This window comes from Triticum aestivum, chromosome 6B, assembly GCF_018294505.1.
Source record: "Triticum aestivum cultivar Chinese Spring chromosome 6B, IWGSC CS RefSeq v2.1, whole genome shotgun sequence".
Lineage (NCBI taxonomy): Eukaryota > Viridiplantae > Streptophyta > Magnoliopsida > Poales > Poaceae > Triticum > Triticum aestivum.
Window position 1 is genome coordinate 499188032 of NC_057810.1, and position 22965 is coordinate 499210996.

Genomic DNA, 22965 nt, shown 5'->3' on the forward strand with positions numbered 1-22965 from the left:
CCCCAGACTTCCCTGCCTGCGGCGTGGCTCAACGGGTGGCCCTATGTGGCCCATCTTCGTCTACTCAAGCTCAAGACCCTCGCAAGGGGCCAAGCCTCGTGGGGCGGACGATGGAAGGCTTCCTCGAGGGCGGCCTCACCAGGCAAGCTCGCGAGGAGGCGGAGAGATCAAGGCATGGGTACCTCACGAGGTGCTCGTGACGCAAGCCATGACGATCGAGACCAGGCGGGCGCCAGGCAGGCGCCGGCATGTGCAGTGTCCTTGTTTACTCTTTGGTGCAAAGGGGGCAAGCGCAGGTGTGGAGAACCGAGGCGTCAAGTAAAGGTTACCATTTCGGTGCTACAAGACCAAGACCAGCAGAGCGGCAGGACGGAGGTCACCGTGGAGCCCAAGACGGCGTCATCGCGAGTGCCTTTGGCAGCCGAAGACCAACTTTAGTCAGGATAAGTTGTACTAGATGTTCCCCTTCAAAATGGCCGTTGTTGGCGCCCTTCCCGCTCAATATTTGGGAAGAGGACCAGGACCTCTATATATAGGGATAACCGCCATGCACTACAAAAATTTATGACAGAATCAAGATAGTAGGTCGCGTGATGATACGTGTTTGTCATAGTAGGTCGCGTTTTTTGTCATGCATGTACATCCATGACAAATTTATGACAGAATCAAGATAGTCATACCTGTGCTGTCGTAGAAGTGTTCCATGACATTACCAAAATTATCATCACGAAAGTGTCCACTTCCATGACGACAAATCGCGCGTCACAGAAGTGCTTTCGTCAAGGGTGACCGACACGTGGCATCCACCGTAATGGAACGCCGTTAAGCTATCGGGTCGGATTTTGGATCCGATAACCCGTTAACAGCCACGACCAATGCCGATTTTCCAAGTGTAAAATTCTCATTGGCTGACGGATCCACGTGTCAGCTCCGCGTTGGCACAGGTGTCACTCATCCAACGGTCGAGATGGGCCTATGATATGTTGGCACGTGGACCGGCCCAAAAGTGGCCCACAAAGTTTAAATGAGCCAGCCCAATCCAAGGCCCATAAGATTTAGCGGACCATAATGGGCCGGCCCAGCTAAAGGCCCACAAAATTTAGCGGACCATAATGGGCCGGCCCAGCTAAAGGCCCACAAGAGTTTGCGGACCACAATGGGCCGGCCAGCTAAAGGCCCATAAGATTCTGCAGACCATAATGGGCCGGCCCAGCTAAAGGCCCAACATTCTCTGTCAAATCGGCCCGCCAACGGCCTGGTCTAAACTTGTCATCAATGTGGCCCATGGTCACTTCTGGCCCGTTAACAGTCCGCTAAGTAATTGGGCCGAATTACGGTCGGGTGTATTTCCGGCCTGTTAAAGGTACGGCTTCATTTGGTCCCATTTACTGGCCATCAAAACTTTCGTCCCAGAAACGACCGTGAAGGATTTGGGTCATATTCGGCCATGTCTGTCATCCGGCCTGTCAGAGGCCCACTATAGATTTGGGCCACTTTCAGCCTGTTGTCATTTTCGGCCTGTTAACGCCGGACGTAAACCATGGGCCATATGTGGCCCAACCTCATATCGGGCCCATTAACGGCCCATATAAAAATGATGATAATCTAGCCCAACCGAAGTTCCGGCCTGTTAAATGCCCGTGTTTTAGGTCGCCGCATTTACGACCCGTCCAAATTTCAGCCTGTCAAATATCCGCATTGTAAATGGGCCACCATTTCGGCCTGCTAAGTCTAGTGGGTTATTTGGCACAATCAGGGCCCAATCTCACTTTCGGTCTATTAAAGGCCCATGTTTTTTATGGGCTCGAGATATTTACACCTGTAAACGGCCTATTTTTACTGAGGGCCCAAATTATGTTTAGGCCTGTTAAAGGCCCACTATGGGCACAGGCCTACCAGAAAAATTTGAAAGCTTATGCTAATTTAAGCCCAGATATTTTTAGTGGGCTACATGCCAATTTCGGCCCGTAATCGTTTTTAGCCCAATTGGAATGGGCCCGACGAATGTTGGCATGTTGGGCTCCTATGAAGCTTTCGGCCGAATACATTACTAAGATAAACCTACACTATACAAAAATAGCATCATAATTACTGCAGCCTATGGCAGCATCATAAATGTTGTATCACAACAAAATAAATTCCAATCATACAACAAAAGGCCTGTTGGCATAAAGTTTACAGTCCTTCTAGATAAAAGCACCATCAGATGTATAGAAGCACAGATCTTGACCTGAGTGCTAATGCTTCAGGCTATAGAATCTGATGGAGCAGCACGATCTCCACCTTTTTTCCGCCATTGCTCTTCAACAATGAAGCGAATGTCTGATAGTCTGGTTTCAAAACCATTCATATCTTGACGACATTTCTCAACCACTATTCTTGTTTCCGAAACAACGTCCATTAGGGATTGGACTTGTGTTTGGAGCACAGATATATCACTCTGTCTAGCAGGAAGATTTTGTTCAGTAGGAGATTTGGACGAGGTTACCTTGACAACCAACCCAGAATTACGCAGGAAGGTGCTTTTTGGACTGTTAGTGGAGAGATACTGACGCACTGCAGTAAGAGGTGACATTGTGCCTGTAGTAGCCTCGTCACCTTCAAGTGGTTGTGGCTGTTCAATCATTTGTTCCATAGCTTCCTGAAAGTTTGAACTTGTAGATTAGTGTACCAAATAAGTTACTAATGAATCAAAACCAAACAAAGTAGGTTAAACATTTATACATAACTTATTTTGGTGAACTACTATAATACATTAGCATGTATTGTAGTGCCAACTACATAATAAAATCACTTTCGGAACATATGTCCATGTAGCATGCCTACTGTATTGTCTATTTCCTCACATTCATTGACATCTAAGGATAAAGAGACATGGTTTAAAGTAGGATGAACATAGTATGACATCATTCATATCATGGGCAAACAGATATAAAACAAACAGGCTATTTTATCATTGTGTGCGCACGTGAACATAACAACTAGATTACAGATCAAGACCAAAAGAATATCCTTCATCTCATTTAAACCATGTAAGGTGAAATGATACGTTAAGACAACTGTGTATAAAAGTGAATAGAGTAACTAACATTGGCTGCAAACCAAGTAGTTAAATGAACACATCATAGTACCAATCAGTTCAAGGCAGGAGGAGTAAGGACTTACAACAGCGGCTTGAGCTGGTGTGCTCATGCCCTTCATCTTGCTGGTGTGGCAATCCTTGAAGATTTGCACTGCATGCGGTTCAGGTTCTTTTTGGTCCGCACGGGCTTTCCTCTGTATTTGGAACAAGTCAATATAGATACAATAATATGGCACAAAAAAAGAAGGAAGTAGCAGCTATTTACAAGAGCCTCGCAGTGTGCAATATAGCTACGGGATCCTGTTGTCTATTGGAATTTCACTTTAGAACGGTTGGTTTTGTTCTTCAAATGGTTAGCCTAGAATAAGATACACTTGTAAGGCACATACATAAATACAAGTTCAATATGTGGTCTGATCAAATACATATAGCCTACCTGATACTTTGGATCAGACCAGTGTTTAACGAGGGCTGTTCAGTCCTCATCTGTAATATATTCCACTGGAGATGTTTGGGCGATTTCATTGTTAGCCTTGCCTTCAAAGTGAGATTTTCTAAGGTGGTACCGATACGTCGCAGAGCAGACTGAAAAACATGAGTGCATGCTTGTTTAGTTGCATCATCTTTCGGATCCAACTTGAACCTCATCTGTTGAAAAAAGAATGTGAGTCTTATTAGGAGGAAGCTAGAAAGTATGGGACAGAGCAAGACAATATTACTAATTGCGATGAATAACATTACTTACAGATAAATGGTCAAGGAAGGTGTTAAACTGGGTATTGTTTTTCTCATTCCTGTACTGGATCCATGTTGGGAGGATACGCGCATGACACCTAACGGCAACAGCTGCCTCTGATACTAACTTGGCTGACTCTGTAGCATCACGTGGCCTTTTTAAACCTGCCTCAAAATGGATCTCCATTCTTCCTCCTTTAGATTTTGTTAATCTGTCAAGCATTATCCCTGATGTCTGTTTCCGCTTGCGCCGTGGTGCTAGTTCAACAACGAATATGGAAAGTGTTATTGTACATCAAACTGTGAGAGTACATATAAAGGAGCATGCAACTGCAACTTGACTCGGTCAGGTACCGTCTTGGTGTTGATGCTCATGAGGTTCATCTAATCTTGCCAAGTCCTGTTGTGTCAGCAGTGCTTCGGAAGTAGTGTTAGGTGTGAAGGCAGCTTGGGAACTGGCCAATTCCGGAGCAAACGAACGAGTAACTGGTTGAGATGCTGGTACAGTTGAAGCGGATGCTGCAGCTGGTGGAGCAGGTGATACTGTGTGTGTAGATTTAGCCGGTGGACTTGGACCTTCTACTGCACTATAAGTACCAGCAGAATCTCGACGGCAGAACCTTTTCCGTTTCACCCGACGAGTAACAGCACTCCCTACTATATTATTTTCCTTGCTCTTTTTGACTTTGCCATGCCAAGCTATACCCACAACACAAAAGAATAAAATCACTCTTCAGAACTCATTGATGCATGATACAGACAAGCAATACTTTGATGTAAGACAACTGTATGAGGATGGAATATGTAAGAAAAACAGGACGGCATGACATATTCACAGCTACGATGTGCAAACTAAGCAGAAGGATTTTCAAGAAAATAGAAGTAATGCAAGCTAGACACCATATGAAAGATGCAACCAATATTACTCTGCCAAGTTAAAAGTGTCTTGTCATAAGTGGCAATTCGAAAAATTAGAAGCAGTACAACGTAGAAATCAATGCAAGATGCAACCACTATCAAACTGCCATGTTAAAAGCGTCCAATCATGAGTTACTGATGCGGGATACACAACAGTAGTACTTTGATGTAAGAACATGGTATGATAGATAAATGCAGTGTATTCTAGACACAGAAAGCCATGTCATATGCACATGTCTAACGTATAAACTCAGCAGGTGCAATTTAATCAAAATAGAAGAAATACATGCTAGACAACGTATGCAACATGAAACCAATTATCACACTATCAACTTAGAGCAAGCACCTGCGATGGTGGAGTGCGGGAGATGAACTCATCATGTAGACTTGGGACTTCAACTTCATTAGCAGTAGCAGTGGCAAATCTAGAGAGTCTCTGTTTGTGTCGGTGCGGAGTACCACCAACATCCCCTAACTTACTCTTTTCCTTCCTATTTTCTGATATTGCCTTATGAAGTCAAAACCACAAGAAGATGAATAAAATTAGCTCTGCATAATTGGTTGATGCATGATAGAGACAAACACTACTTTGATGTAAGGCAAGCGTAGGATAGGAGGATGGAATATATACAAAAAAGACAACATTTCATTTTCACACGTACGATAAGAGGATGGAATATGTATGAAAAAATAGTAACCGGAAGGCATTTCAACAAAATTAGAAGAAATGAAAGCTAGGCACCATATAAATATGCAACCAATATCACTCTATCAGGTAAAAAGTGTCTCGTCGTAAGTGCCATTTCAAGAAATTAGAAGCAGTACAAGCTAGAAGACAATGCAAGATGCAACCTACATCACAGTCCCAAGTTAAATGTGTCTTATGGGTAAGTGATTGTTGCAGGTATAAGTTGTAAGGTACGCAGATGCAATTCTACATAATCAGAAGCAATACAAATTAGACATCATACGGAAAATGCAACCACGTATAACAGTTCCAAGTAAGAGCAAGCACCTGTGATGGTGGAGTAGGGGAGATGTGCTCATCATGTACACGTATGTTCTAGAAACAGGAACACGTGTCATATTCACAGGCATTATGTGTAAAGTAAGCAGATGCAATTCAAGTTAGAAGCAATACAAGCTAGACATCATACACAACATGTAACCACATATAATTGTGTCAAGTTAGAGCAAGCACCTGTGACGGTGGAGTAGGGGAGATGCGCTCATCATCTACACAGCTACATTGACTGTACAGCCTTGTGTTGTCTTGCGAATCTTGTTGGGAGGATGGCGGAGTAGAATCTTTAGAGACCCCCTGTTTGAGTTGCTCCGAAGGACCACCATCATCCACTCCCGGACTAATTTCCTTCAGCTGTAATGATTTTGCATTGTGAAGTCAAACCAATAAGAAAAAGGAATAAAATTTGCTCTTCAGAACTCATTCATGCATGATACTGACGAACACTACTCGGATGAAAGGCAAACACATGATGCGAGGATGGAATATGTAAGAAAAACGGGATGGTGTGACATATTCACACCTATGATGTGATAACTAAGCAGAAGGCATTTCAACAAATTAGAATCACTGCAAGCTAGAAACCATATGAAAGATGCAACCAATATCACTCTGCCAAGTTCAGACTGTATGGCGTTTCAACAAATTACAAGTAGTATATGCTAGAAATCATATGCAAGACACAACCAATATCACAGTGGCGACCTAAAGGTGCCTTATCATAAGTGACTGATGCGGGATATGCAAGAATAGTAGTCTGATGTAGAAACAGGAACACATGTCATATTCATAGGCATTATGTGTAAAGTAAGCAGATGCAATTCAACAAAGTTAGAAGAAATACAAGCTAGACATCATACGCAACATGCAACATATAATAGTGCCAAGTTAGAGCAAGCACCTGTGATGGTGGAGTAGGGGAGATGTGCTCATCATCTTCACAGCTATGTTGACTGTCTAGCCTTGCGTTGTCTTGCGAATCTTGTTGGGAGGATGGCGGAGTAGAATCTGTAGAGAACCTCTGTTTCAGTTGCTCGGAAGGACCACCATCATCCAATGCCTTGCCAATTTCCTTCAGCTTTATTGATTTTGCATTGTGAGGTCATACCGACAAGAAAAAGGAATATCATTCGCTCTTCAGAACTCATTCATGCATGATACTGACGAACACTACTTTGATGAAAGGCAAAGTCATGATACGAGGATGGAATATGTACGAAAAAATGGACGGCTTGACATATTCACACCTATGATGTGGTAACTAAGAAGAAGGAACTTCAACAAATTAGAAACACTGAAAGACACCATATGGAAGTTGCAATCAATATCACTCTGCCAAGTTAAAACTGTCTCGTCATAGGTGGCGTTCATCAAACTAGAAGCAATACATGCTAGAAATCATATTCAAGACGCAAACCAATATCACACTGCCAACTTAAAGGTGTCCCATCATAAGTGACTGATGCAGGATACACAAGAAGAGTAGTTTCATGTAAGAACATGGTGTGATAGACAGATATAGTATGTACCAAAAACAGGAAAGTGTGTCATATTCACATGTATCATGTGTAAGTTAAGCAGATGCAGTTTACACTAATTAGGAGCAATACGAGCTAGACACCATATGCAACATGCAACCAGATATCACAGTGCCAAGTTAGAGCAAGCACCTTGGATGGTGGAGTAGGGGAGCGGAGACTTGGACCATGTAATGCACTATCAGTACAAGGAGAATCGGTATAGATGCTCTATTTACGTTGCTGCAGAGGACCACCATCATCGCCTTACTTACTCTTTTCCTTCGTCTTTCTTGATTTTGCCTTGTCAAGTCAAACCCACAAGAAAAAGGAATAAAATTTGCTCTTCAGAACTTATTGATGCATGATACTGACGAATACTACTTTCATGTAAGGCAGCCGCATGATAGGAGGATGGAATATGTATGAAAAATAGGACGGCATGACATATTGACATGTATGATGTATAAAGTGTAAACTAAGCACAAGGTGCTTGAACTTGTTAGAATCGATTCAAGCCAGAAACCATATGAAAGATGAAACCAATATCACTCTGCCAAATTAGAAGGGTGCCCTAACAAATGTATTTGACCAAATTAGAAGCAATACATGGAAACAGGCTAGAAATATTATGCAATATGCAACGAATAAACGTGACTCATCGTAAGTGATTGATGCAGGATACAGAAGAGAGGTAGTTTCATGTAAGAACAAGGTTAACACATAGATGTAGAGTGTACCAAAAATAGGAAGGCATGTCATATTCACAGGTATAGTGTGTAAACTAAGCAGATGCAATTTACCCTAATTAGAAGCATTACAAGCTAGACACCGTATGCAACATGCAACCACATATCACACTGCGAAGTTGGAGCAAGCACCTGTGATGGTTGTGTAGGGGAAGTGTTGTCTTCAGGTACAGAGCAACGTTCAATATCTTCATTTAGGCTTGCTGTTTCTTGAGAATCATGTGGAGAGGATGAAATTGCAATCTTTATAAGAGTATGCGTCTCATATTAACCCACACGCGTGATTGTCTCATCATAAGCGATAGACGCAGGATACACAAGAACAGTAGTTTGATGTAAGAACATGGTGTGATAGGCAGATGTAGTATGTACCAAAAACAGGAAGGCGTGTCATATTCACATGTATAATGTGTAAGCTAAGGAGATGCAATTTAACAAATTAGGAGCATTGATGAGGGATACACAAGAAAGTACTTTGATGTAAGAACATGGTTAAAGACGTAGTATGTACCAAAAACAGGAAGGCATGTCATATTCACAGGTATAATGTGTTAACTAAGCAGATGCAATTTACCCTATGAGAAGCATTACAAGGTAGACACCATATGCAACATGCAACCACATATCACACTGCCAAGTAAGAGCAAGCACCTGCGATGGTGGTGTGGGGGAATTGCGGTGATCAACTACAGAGCTACGTTGACTATCTTCATTTAGCCTTGCTGTTTCTTGAGAATCATGTGGGGAGGATGACACTGCACTCTTTAAACGAGTAGGGCGTCTCACAGGAACCAACCCGGGTGACTGTCTCATCATAAGTGATTGACGAGGGATACAAAAGAGCATTAGTTTGATGTACGAACATGGTTAATAGACATATGTAGTATGTATCAAAAATAGGAAGGCATGTCATTATCAAAGGTATAATGTGTAAAGTAAGCAGATGCAATTTAACCAAATTGGAAGCAATACAAGCTAGACACCATATGCAACATGCAACCACATTTGACAGCGCGAAGTTAAAGCAAGCACCTGGGATGGTTGTGTGTGGCAATTGAGATCATCAACTGCAGATCTACGTTTATTGTCTCCAACTGCTGACACTGAACCCATTAGAGCGCTGAAACGCTTAGTGCTTATCTTCAAATTACACTGGAGCGACTTCTGTCTTTTCTTTTCTGCACTCATCAGCACTGTGTCAGAGTCTGAAATACCCATGCATAAAAAACAATAGTGTGAGTATGGGTGAAGTGTGTGCACAATTAGTACAGTGTAAAGGTAGCAGATAGCAGGTCGGTGAGAAATAAATGACGAGAGACATATGATAGCTCTACAACATGCATGGCACACTCAATTACTACATGATTCTATGAAAATAACAGTCGACTGAAAGCAAATAGGTCAATCCATTTTTTCTGCACCGTCCGATGTACAAAGAATGGGCAGACCGCCTTCATCTACCTCCAGCCAGTCAGTGTTGACGATCTTCCTCGAAACGCCAGTGACCACCGGCCCAGTATTCCTCCCCTGCCTGCGCCCTCACCTCGACCTCACCGCACCGTCGTGCTTGGCATGGCCCCCCGGCCATCCATTCAAGCCCCGCCGACCTCCAGATCGGGCGCAAGCAGCTCCTGCACCCCCACAGCCCTATGATAGACACCGATGCGCCGCTTCCCCGGGGAACAGGCGGACTAGGTGCTCCGCGCGCCTAAGTGGGTGCTGCTTCTTTTAATTGCGGTTTGATTGACCCTGAATTGAAATCCAGGCGGGCTACTGACCTCTAGCAAAGGTGAAATAGTAAAAGGGAGGAAACCTTGTGCATTTAGTATCATGAAGAAGATGCAGTAAGAAGCGCTCGACTAGTTTCTTTCGTGGGATGAATACAGTGTGAGCGGAGACGTAAGATTTGCAAGAATAAGGGAAGAGGAGTACCTCTTTCTGTTGGTAGTGGTGTGTCCTCCTTCTATTTTTCCGACAATCTTATTTTTCGCCGGAAACCAGAAGTTGTGGAGGACGGTGCAGCCTTGGACGAACCCATGGCCAAGTTGTTGAGTGTGGTGCGGTGGCCATTTGTCGGCGGCGGAGAAGCAGATCCGAGGCGGCGAACGATGGCGTAGCAGGAACAACTCCGGTGCGGTGGACGGTTGCGACAGTGGAGCCGCAACAGTGAGGCGCAGGACAGCGTGGTCGGAGTGGTTCTGGTACAGCGCACATCGGCGTCGGCGTCGTGGAGGCAGCTCTGCCTCGGCTTCAGCTGCTAAGTCCTTGAGGGTGTTGCGGTTGCGGTTGCGTTGGACGACGATGTCGGGGTACTGGCTCCAGCGTGATGGAGGAGAGCGGCGGTGGATTGGCCTCTATGGGGTGGAGGACGGAGGAGGCTGGGGTTTCGCGGCTGGTGGAGAGCGCGTTTTCGCGCCCACGGAGTATGAATGGGGAAACGGAGGGAGGCGGGGAACTAAGGGGGAACAATGTTTCGGTTTGAGACGCGCTTGTTTGAAATTTGGGGAAAGTTACAAACTTTGCCCCCATCTAAAATTTCGGACATATTGCGGGTTGGGGGTAGGACAGTCATGTCAGGTGTCCCAAATGTGGGCGGGATAGATTTCGGTCGAGCGCATGGGTGTTTAGGCGCCCACGGCGTATGAATGCTTCTCGGAGGCGGTTGAGACTGGCGTCTTGGTGAAGTTACAAACCAACCCCGGTTTAGACCTTTGGACATCGGACCGATAGGCTACACAGGCCAGAGTCAGGACAGTAATTTCCTACCACCAAAACATTAGTCTCGCGCGGTTTCGGGTGACTAGAGGCCTATTTGGCGCTTCGTTCAATATTTGGGAGCAGAAGCATTAACGTTTTCGGTTCTCTTGAATTGAACTTTCAGGATTTGTCAAACTTCACAAATCTTTACTCTTGAAAATCTTAAAGCTACGATTATTTTGGAATGGAGGGGGTACATTTTAATATACATTGTACACGAGTATATATTAAAGAATATGTAACTTACCTCAGTTCATGCATGGTTCCAGGTATAATATACTTGGTTGCAAAAAAAAAGTTAGATATGCATATGATTTTATATATATAGCATGTTCAAACTCACAACAAAGATTGATGCCCCATTTTACATCTGATTTACAAATGCCATTATCTCGGGTTCAAATAGATGAATGCACTTCCTATGAATTCGAATCTTCGAAACCCCCTTTATGTTGAATTCGATATGTATTTTATTTCGTAGCTAGCAATTTGGAATGTATCCATGCAAGTGACAAATGTATAAAGTGCTTCACACTAACAACGTGGAGTGCACTAATTAATGTTTATATATGAATTGCAAAAGCATCCATTGCCTGTATTTCAAACTGCTCTCACTCTATGGATCGACAATATGAAATAAACACATGCACATGCGTGAATTCAATAGAGTATGGGTGTCTGATAGACCGATTTTCGTCCATACGCAAATTTGCAAAATTCCTGATCTCATCCAAATATAATAATGCCATTTATATTTTAATTTAATGCGTAGAACCGCCTTTTACACATAGATGCACTATGCCTCACCCCGTTCTCACAAACATGTTATATATCTCTCTATCTAACGCATAAGTGCACACACTTTATATGCATCGACATTTCTCTTTCACACATGTTCACAATCTCTCTCAGGGTGTCTGGGTGTCTCACGCACATGCTCTCTCTGTTTCTCTCTCTCTCTTTCTGACTACTATGTACCACTCTTTTCACTAATCTCAGTTGGAAAACACCATTTCTCTCACATGCATATATACACATGCACGGTCTCTACTAGCCCTCTATACGCACATATATGTGCCTACGTGTCTCCCGCATGCACATTATCTTTAGGCCTCTCTCGCACACATTGCCCCCCCCCCCCCCGACACACCTCTCTAATAGTAGTTGGAAGATATGATTTCATCATATCATTCGGTAGGATATCCCTAGCCGTTAGGTTGGATGGTAATACGAGACAAAGTTTTACCCTAGTTCGGATCGGACCCTTGAAGTTGAAGAAAGAGCCTACTCCTGGTACTGTATATTAGTGATAGGGTATGAACAAAGTACATGTGAATACCAGGCATTGTGCGTGTGTGTATACTATCGACGAACTAGCCCCCAAGCTTGTATAACATACTAAGGGCCTAGGGTTACAAATCATATATAGTCGGCTTATCACCAGTGGGGATAGAGTCCTCCGTGACTCGGGTAGCTTCGTGTTGTATGCCGAGTCCTCCACATGGGTCTCCGTATAACACGTCTCGATCCAACCTATATGTGGCACAGGATGGAACCGACCCATGAGTCTTCATGTTGACCCACCACAACTAGAAATGATGTGCCCACCACACCACACACGCAATCGGCCACTAAGAAAATAATCATATACAATAGTACAATAGTATCTAGCTCACGATACGTCTCCATATTTTGTTGATGACACTGACGGACTTTGCATTTGATGCGTGCTCCATATTTTGTTGACGACACTTACGGTCATTGTATTTGAAGCGAAAGCACGATATGGTCACTGGACTTCAGAATAAGCTCATCACGGTCACCACATACATTTTGTCGTGCTAACCAACATGTGGTTGGATGGTTAGAGGACAGTGGTTTCTCGAGCCCACCAAGGTTAAAGTCCCGGTGCTCGCATTTATCTTGTGTTAATTTCAGTATTTTCCGGCGATGTACGTTCAGTGGGAGGAGACGTTCCACTCGACTATGAGGCACCTATGGTGACTTCATAAAATCTCAAGATCATATATGATGGCCCACTCTCTTGAAGGTGCTCATAGGGGTAGGGTTCACATGTGTGTGCTTATAGCAGTGAGTGCTTGCTCGTATATATGAGCCCTTGCATCTATACCGTGTTAAACAAATACATGTCATGATTATACTGTCACTGGCTCACCCGTACAACTCTGTATTTTGTTGATGATATAATCAATTGACCAGTCAAACGGCACAACTAGTGTTGCACCATCGGGGCGCGTAACCGTGGGGCCCACCTGTCAGCCCGTATATGAAAGAAAGAAATGGTAGTTTGAGTCTGTACTGTGTTAATAAAATAGGAGTACATTTTAGGGTGATCATATGGTCACTGGCTCACCATACAGCTCCATAATTTGTGATAACACGATCAATTGACCAGTCAAACGGTCCACATTCAGCAGCGCACATTACCATAGGGCCCACCCGTCAGTGCGTATATGAAGGACATAAATGGTAATAAACTAGTGGCCGGTGGGTATTCAAAGTCGTGAGACCTCTGGTTGGCAGTCACAGGCGGTTGGGGGTGTTCATTGGGCGGTGGGGTGGGGATCCCCGGAGAAAAAGCTCGGCGCGGGGGGGGGGGGGGGGGGGGGAGGGGGAGGGGGCTAGAGGGATGGCCGGTGCGGCGGCGGACCGGTGGTGGGGAGTGGTTTCGGGGAGGGCATGTTGGCGTTCTGGGAACGGGGGTACCCAGACTTGCCTGCCTGCGGCCTACGGCGTGGCTCCAAGAGTGGCCCAGTACGGCTCATCTTCATCAACATATGCTCAAGACCCTCGCGAGGGGCCAAGCCTCGCGGGGTGAACAACAGGAAGCTTCCTCAGGCACAACCTCGTCAGGCTGGTTCGTGAGGAGGCAGAGAGATCAAGGCGGGGTACCTCACAAGGTGCCCATGACGCAATTCATGACGACCGAAGCCAGGCGGGCGCCGGCCTACGCAGAGTCCTTATTTCCTCTATGGTGCAAAGGGGGAAAGCGCAGGCGAGAGCATCAAGCAAAGGCAACCATTTCGGTGCAACAAGACCAAGACCAGCAGAACAGCGGGATGGAGGTCATCGTGGAGCCCAAGCCGGCGTCACCGCCAGAGTCTTTGGTAGGCGAGGACCGACTTTAGCCAGGATAAGTGTACTAGATGTTCCCCTTCAAAATGGCCAATTGTTGGCGCCCTTCCCACTCAATATTTGGGAAGAGGATCAAGGCCTCGCTCTATAAATAGGGTTAGCCACCACAGAAGAAAGGGATCTCGATTCAATCCTTCCCAAGAGGCATCACCTCCCCAAGAACTCCTCCCCTCGCGAGGCAGTTCTTCCCTTGTATTGTTCATCATCAGCCCCTGAGGCAATCCACCACACCACAAACTAGAGTAGGTTATTACACCATAATGGTGGCCCGAACTAGTATAAACCTCGTGTCCCTTGTGTTGTTCTTCCTGTAGTTTAGATCCTTGCGAGGCGGCGAGACATGAGTAGGTAGGAGGTGTGATCTCCGCGCGCACCCCAGAGTCCGAACCTTGAGGGTCTGCCGGAACCCGAAATCCGACAGGGCGGGCCGGCCGCGGGCGGCGGGGGCGGGCAGTTCGACCCGTGGTGGCTGGTGGCTCACGGGGGGTGGAGTTTGATGATAAACTGGAGGCCCTTGATTTCGTATCCAACGGCTGGAAAATATAATGACCAGAGATGAAAAAGCCAGTCGACTAATGTGTAGCCTCACGCCGCACGTACACATGCACGCACGCAAGACACGCACGCATGTAGGCATGCAACACTGACACGTACACATAATGTACACACGCACGCATGCTGGCGTGCAACACTGACACGTACACATGCACTCACAAACACACGCACGTATGCACCCATGCATGCAACGCTGAAACGCACCCTTGCACGCACGCAACACTCACACGCCTGCATGCACACAACACACGGTGCAAGACACATGCTCAACCTATACGTGCATGCACCCTTTGTTAAGGACATGGATTGTTACGGGTATTAATCAATCTTATTTGTGATAAGAAGAACATTGATATTTGCATCGGACTTTATGAATCACAACGCATCGAACGGGCTATCAACATAGTAGGCTTAACTACATGAAAAAGATGACGTCACACTCAATGAACAATCATCGGTTTATGAAATGCCCGCTTCTGACCGCCCTGGCCCACCAAAGGTTCCTCTGTTGTGCACTGCCTGCGTTGGGTCACTCACATGCAGGCCATGCACCCAAAGAGCCCACACGTCAGTGGAAGAACAGTGCGGTGTCCTAGGTTAGAGTCGAGGGTGCCACTCGCGGCACGCCCGACTGAACAAGCCTCCGTGCCGCATTCAAACGCCTCCATGCAACCCGCCCGTGTGGAAGCCGAGAAACCCACTTTGGCCACACGTCCGTTCATGACCGGGCCAGCATTAAACGCAACGCCGGCCGAGCTCCTCCCATCCACCATCTATTTAATATCCTATTTAAATGAGGCCAAACGTCGGCCAGGAATCGCACACCTCCACCGCTTCCCTATCTCCTCCACCATTTTGTCCGCTCTTACAATGGCTTACGAAGAGTAGTTATTCCGCTAAGCTGGCTGGGTAGCCTGCCGGAAATGAGCTATGCAGCTCACTGATCCACCTCCCTCCCCTCGCCCGACGGAGACAGTTCCGCCCCAAGCTGGCGCGCGGTTCAGCAACTCGCCGCTCCAGGCCAGCTCGACGAGGAGCGGCCACGGGCGTCGTTGCTGCCGTCCATGCTGCCGCCTCGTACCGCGTCTCTCGTTTTTGTGGCCGAGACTCCCATGTTGGCGGCCGCGCCATGCAAGCAGCGACATAAGCCGGGTGCGCGGAGAGTGACGAGTCGGTGGCCAGTGCCTCCACGTCCGCTGCCATCATCGAGGAGAAGTAGAACACAGGAGGCCGCCGCCGCTTGGGTCCCATGAAGGCCACCGCGGAGGCGACGCCGGCGTACACAACAGGTGTCTTGCCGGATCCTTTTGTTGCGAGGACCTTCGTCGATCCCGCATGGGCTCCACGGAAGAGGGGAATGTTAGGATGAACTCGAGCCGGTGCCGGCCATGGCGAAGTAGTGGCCAGTGATGAACTCGAACCGGTGTTGGCCACCATCATCTTCGGCACCAGCCAATGATATCAGTTGGGCAGTGGGGAAGCGAGCCATCCTTTGCGCTGAGGCATATACCTCCGGGGCTCCCGGCAGTCCGGTGATCGTGCTGCCGGACATGAGGAACACAAATCGATCGGCGGGCGACCAATTAGGCCAGGTATTATATACCTGTGCTGTCCAGAACTAGCACCGCGTAGTTCATTTGAATGTAATGAAATCCGTCATTTTTTTGAGAAAATCCGGTATTTTATATGATTTCCTCGTTGTTTATATGAAATATCAGTTTGTCTACATGTTTGCGTGAATTTCGTCCGGTTGGTTGAGTTGCTGTCATAATGTGTGCGGCTACGGTTGGATGGCGTAATTTGCGGGTCGTCGGTCGGTCTGTGGGCGGCTCAGGCGGCGTTGTGGGACAAAAAAACATAGCTCATGCGAGCTCGTCTCCAACGTGCGCGCTGGAGGATGCATGACAGCATGAGCACCCAAGCCATTCCTAGTTGATCGGTGGCAAAGGCTATAACGCCCCGGATTCGATGCGCCAGGTGTCTCCCAGTTATTCACTGTAGTTTCCATGTCATTTGCTTGCATGTTGAATTTTTCCGTGTCATCATATGAATTTCATCTGCATGTTTTTCAAAACTTGCATCCATTCGGGTTCTCCCGGTTCTCTCCATTGTCCGTTCGGAGTCCAGACCTCTCGCGCGCACCCGTCACCCCCTCTCAGACTTTTTTTCGTGTGCGGGTGTTAAAAATTCTCGGAATGGCCCGCGGTTTGCCGAGTGGCCTGGGTATACCACCGGTAGACCGCCTATCAAGTTTCGTGCCATTTGGAGTCCGTTTGATACTCCAACGGTTAACCGCACAACCCAAAACCCCCTTTTCTCTTGCAGCCCAGCAACCCTCCAAATCAGCCCACCAACCCATCCAAACCCCCTCCATGCTCTCGGTCGTTCGATCATGATCACATGGCCGAAAACCGCACCTCATTTGGACTCTCCTAGCTCCCAGAATCTATAAATATGCCCTCCCCGTCCAAATTCGCGGACGATTTCCACCCTAACCCTAGGCTTCTTCCACCCTGCACCCGGACATGTCCGCGCCCGCCGGACGTCCCGCACCGCCGCCCCGCGCCAGTGGCCGCCTGCCATGTGTCCCGCGCCGCCGTCCCCCACCCGCCGCCACCGCGGTCCGCCCGAGCCCATCGCGGGCCCGCGCAGGCCCGGCCGGCCGCCGCCCGCGCCCCGCCGCCCGCTGGCGCGGCCCGAGCCACGCCTCGCGCGCGCCGCCGCCCAGGTCGCCGGTGCGCCCCGCAGGCCGCCGCCTCCTCGCCAGCGTCGTCCCTGCGCCCCGCGGCGTCTCTCTGCTCCGGCCCCGCCGCCCGAAGCTCCTCGCCATCTGCAGGCACCCGCCGGAGCTCGCCAGCTCCGCCGCGGCCTTCCCCGCCTCGGCGCCCCTCACCGGCACCCCGATCTGCCGGCCCGCTGCCGAGCGCCCTCGTCGGCACCGCCCATCGCCTCCGCCGGCGCGCCTCACCGCCGTCGCCCCCTGTCGTGCCGCCCCGAACCCCGCCGCCGCCGGCCGCCTCCGCCGCCGTTGCCGGCCACCCCGTCACCGGATCCGGACGGGTGGGATGAGATCCACCAGTCCCGGAACCAAACGCCGCCCCTCGCGCCCGGTCCTCCCCATCCCGCACGACCCCGTCCAGCTTTTCCCCGAGGTGATTTTTTGCCTAAGTCCCGAAATAGTTACATTCTGGTCCCTAGTTCATCATGTCATAACTCCGTGTCCGTAGCTCCGTTTCATGTGCATGATATATCGAAATGTTCATTGAGAGATGCTCTACATTTCATTCGATTGTGCCATGCTTGTTTGAGTCAATCTTGATGCCCTAATAATCGTTGCAAGAGTGCTATATGATGTTAATCTGCTAAAACTGTTATAACTTGATGATTTGTCTTTTTCGTTGCATTTTGTGTGTGCATCCTATGAGCATGAGCTCTACATGTGTTTTGAACTATGTCATACCATCTTTAAAGAGGTGCAGTCCATGTATTTTTGTGAGTCTTGTAGTGAGTGCATCGAGCTCGTGAAGTAGAGTACTTGCTGTTACTGTTTTGCTAGGTTGAATCTATTACATCATGATGATATGTAAACCTGCTGCTACTAGTAATTCTATGCATAATCTGGATATGTTCACTAAGGATGTTTTGTTATACATGTCATGCTCTATCCATCAATGCCCCTGGTTGCATTTATATCCTGTAGTAGCTTGTTTTAATCTTGCTCTCAATTGCTAAATAATGTTGCTGTCAGCCTGTTAACATTAAGTTCAGTTTTCCCATGAGCTTTGCTAGTGATCCATGCACCCTATGAACTTGCTCTTTCCATGCTTAGCTTCATACAAATGTATTCTTACTGTTCGTTGCCTTTTCATGCCATGTATTTCTCTGTGGTGAGTGGTACAAGCTCACCAACATGCCTACTTATCAATGTTCCTGCAATGTTTGAATCTGTCATATCTTTTGCCATGTTTACATGGGTGCCATCATATCTTCTGATCCTTTTTGGCTCATGGTTAGTTGAGGGCTTTTGTTCTATGCAATTAGTAGGTTCATGCCATGTCTTTGTTTGTCATTATAAGTTCCTGTAGCATGTGGTTTGATAGCTCTAAACATTGCAACCTGATGTTATTTCTGCTAAGTCTGAAGCTGTTACTATTTGCAATCTTGCCATGTCTTTTTGAGCATGTTCTACTGTTTTATGGAGATAGCTCCGTGTTCATGTTTTGTTATGCTTTACCTGTACATCATGCCCATGCATTTTTTTCATTTTGGGGTACTGTAGCATATTGTTTTGATGCTTGCAAGATGCCTAGTTGCTGTTTTGGACAGCTTGTCCTTTAAACTTGTATAGAGTGTATGTGTTGAACCGTTGCTCCGTTTTGAGTGTGCTTTATATGAAACTTGCTTGAATTTGCATGTAGTTTCATATTTTCATGTTGCATCCATGTTTTGAGGTGTTTTCTTGATGTTTGTATGCATTTTGCATCAATGCCATGTTTAACTTGTTTCGCTCATATCTTCTAGGCCGTAGCTCCGAATTAAATGAACTTTATATGTAACTTGACTAGAATCTCGTGTAGATCATCTTGGTGCATTTTAACTTTCTGTTTAACAACTTGAACATAAGGTTTATTCATATCTGGACCAATTTCGAAACTTGCATATGAGGACTTACCAGAATTGTTATTTGTTGTTCCCAGCCTCATTTAAACTTGCTTTGATGTGTTGCTCTTGTATGCATCATATCTTGCCATGAGTAGCTTCATGTATTCTTGCCTTGTATCATACTTGGTTTAGCATCATGTCATGTATATGTGTGGTGTGTTTACCATGTTGTGTGCTCCTCTCAATAGTTCCCGTTTCGTTGCGATCGTGAGGATTCGTTCGTCTACGCTTGGTTCGTCTTCATGGCTTCATCTTCTTCATGGACTCGTTCTTCTTCCTTGCAGGATTTCAGGCAAGATGACCGCTACCCTAGATCTCACTACTATCATTGCTATGCTAGTTGCTTCGTTCTATCGCTTTGCTGTGCTACCTATTGCATGTTCTTCAAGCCTCCCAATTTGCCATGTCAGCCTCTAACCTTTTCACCCTTCCTAGCAAACCGTCGTTTGGCTATGTTACCGCTTTTGCTCAGCCCCTCTTATAGTGTTGCTAGTTGCAGGTGAAGTCGAAGATTGCCCCATGATGGACAGGATTATGTTGGGATATCACAATATCTATTATTTTAATTAATGCATCTATATACTTGGTAAAGGGTGGAAGACTCGGCCTTATGCCTGGTGTTTTGTTCCACTCTTGCCGCCCTAGTTTCCGTCATACCGGTGTTATGTTCCCGGATTTTGCGTTCCTTACGCGGTTGGGTGATTTATGGGACCCTCTTGACAGTTCGCTTTGAATAAAACTCCTCCAGCAAGGCCCGACCTTGGTTTTACCATTTGCCTCACCTAGCCCTTTTTCCCTTGGGTTTCCGGAGCCCGAGGGTCATCTTTATTTACCCCCCCCCGGGCCAGTGCTCCTCCGAGTGTTGGTCCAAACTAGAGCACCGTGCAGGACCATTCCTTGGCAACTTGGGTTACGTCGGTTCCTGTACGCTTCGCTTATCTGGTGTGCCCTGAGAACGAGATATGTGCAGCTCCTATCGGGATTTGTCGGCACATCGGGCGGCTTTGCTGGTCTTGTTTTACCATTGTAGAAATGTCTTGTAAACTGGGATTCCGAGTCTGGTCGGGTCTTCCTGGGAGAAGGAATATCCTTTGTTGATCGCGAGAGCTTATCATGGGCTAAGTTGGGACACACCTACAGGGTTTAAACTTTCGAAAGCTGTGCCCGTGGTTATGGGCAGATGGGAATTTGTTAATGTCCGGTTGTAGATAACTTGACACCAGATCCGAATTAAAACGCATCAACCGTGTGTGTAGCCGTGATGGTCTCTTTTCGGCGGAGTCCGGGAAGTGAACATGGTTTTGGGTTATGTTTGACGTAAGTAGGAGTTCAGGATCACTTCTTGATCATTACTAGTTGACGACCATTCCGTTTGCTCTCTTCTCGCTCTTATTTGCGTATGTTAGCCACCATATATGCTTAGTCGCTGTTGCAACCTCACCACTTTACCCCTTCCTTTCCCATTAAGCTTTGCTAGTCTTGATACCAATGGTAATGGGATTGCTGAGTCCTCGTGGCTCACATATTACTACAACAACAGTTGCAGGTATAGGTTATGCGATGATCATGACGCGAGAGCGATGTTTGCTTGTTTTGGAGTTCTTCTTCTGCTTCTTCTTCGATCAGGGGATAGGTTCCAGGTCGGCAGCCTGGGCCAGCAGGGTGGATGTCATTTGAGTTTCTGTTTGTGTTTCATCCGTAGTCGGATGATACTATTATGTATTGTGATGCTGTATTCGTGTGGCATTGTATGCCTTTGGTATGTATCCCCATCTATTATGTAATGTTGATGTAATGATATCCACCTTGCAAAAGCGTCTTCAAGATGCGCTTCTATCCTTGGTGGGACCTTCAAGTTCCTTTAGGATAGGGTCGCATCTTGGGCGTGACAAAGGCACCGGTGGACAAAAGGGTCACCAATATTTTGGCTACCCCGGGCAAGATCCAAACAGCCCCTCCCAACAGATTCAAATCCCTCGTTCGCCGTGGAATTTTGCCATGTGTTGTTTTCATGGACTAGCAACATGCCCGTGCATTGCACGGAACATCAAGATGCATTTGTTTACAAACTCCCGCATGCATACAAGGGATAATTAATGTCCTCCTTTGCTAGTACCACGAGGCAAACACCATTAATATTGCATCAATTAGTGTTAGTGGACTTGTATATCTGCAAATTGTAATTTTGATAGTGGACCCTTGTATATAAAAATGGAGGGAGAAATATGAGAGATAAGGTGAGGAGGAGTGGGGCATGGTGCCTTGGTGGTGACTGGTGGTCGGACTGGGCGGAGGCATGGGGATGGACGGTGCATTATGTCTAGGTTTGTATCTCTCTCACACACCCACGTAGGTGGGGGACGTGCACGAAGAGAAGAGGTGCACGCACGGCGCATGTACTCCCGTCTCTTTCCCAACCACACCCGCGCAGGTACATGGTGGAGCTCATTTCTGTACGAAAAAGGCAGCCCACGTGGTAATTTGGCACATGTACTGGTTGTCCACTTGGTGGAGGGAGTATCATCTACCACGGGTGAACAAACAAATTGCAACTTGACGTGTTATGTTAAATTAAAAAAGAGAGGCAAACCATGTGGGGCCTACCTTAGAGGCAAGGCTCTATACACTAGAGTACTTTTGATGTGTCCCGTCAACTCGCAGAACAAGGAGAAACTTGCTTAGTACGCCGTCTCCCCCGCCCACGGGTGCAGTGGCTCATAGGATGAGGTGAAGCTTACTACTACTGTACGCCTTTACGCCCGCTCCCTCACCCACGCGCGCGGTGGCTCGCAGCACGAGGAGAAAATTTTACTACTCCCTCCGTTTACTCCTCGTCCCTACTATGTACGTACTTTGGTTAGTACTCCCTCCATTTACTTATACAAGGCCACTATAAAAAAATACATTTTGCATCTATACAAGGCCACAAATAGTAATCGAGCCTTTCCAGTTTATGGATCAATTTCAAAATCTCTCCAACAAGGTAGACAGTGAGTGGTCGAATTAATTTCGTAGTTTGCACATTACACTCGTTTTTCTCAAGAAGTTATGTTTATCGAGGCATTAATTAGAACGAATGCATGAATGACCACTAAATTTCCATGAACTTGTACATGCATTGGTTAGTTTCCTCTTGGCACTGCTTGCGTCGGGTGATCTAACGCACCTCGAAATCCAACATGTAATGGTACTACTACTAGTATAGTAGAATTGAGACTTATCAAACAGAAAAACGAATGTTTTTTAGATGAGCCCTATAAACCCTAGTGGGTACGTACTCCGTAAAAACAGATTTTTCCAAAACTAAGTCGCTCCCTTTCATGAATTCTGTAGTATACTCCTCCATCGACGCTCCCTTTCATGAATTATGTACTTCCTATTGCCGAAATGTGGGACATATAGCAACCGGGTCGACGTGTCAAGCACCAAATAACAGTGCAGAACAGCAGGGGGGACGCACCCCACTCGTACTGGCCCAGTAGTAGTAATGAGCAATGAGACGTCAAATCACAATGCCGCACCTTCCCAGATGGACGAAGCAACCATTATTTCACACTTCGGTCCGACATCATCTCAAACCACGTACTAGTATTGCTTATGCCTCAAGATGGACACGTGCATTGCCTTGGTACATCATGACAAGTGGGACCGCATGACAGGCCATGCTCCCCCGCCGATCGCTTGGTAAAATCACCTCATTTTTACTATACTTCCTCTGGATCGGCTTACTACATGGCATGCACGTTGTTCTAGGTTGAGAATTTAACTGGCTATATATATGTGTGCTGAACAGTATGCTAGCCTTTTAAA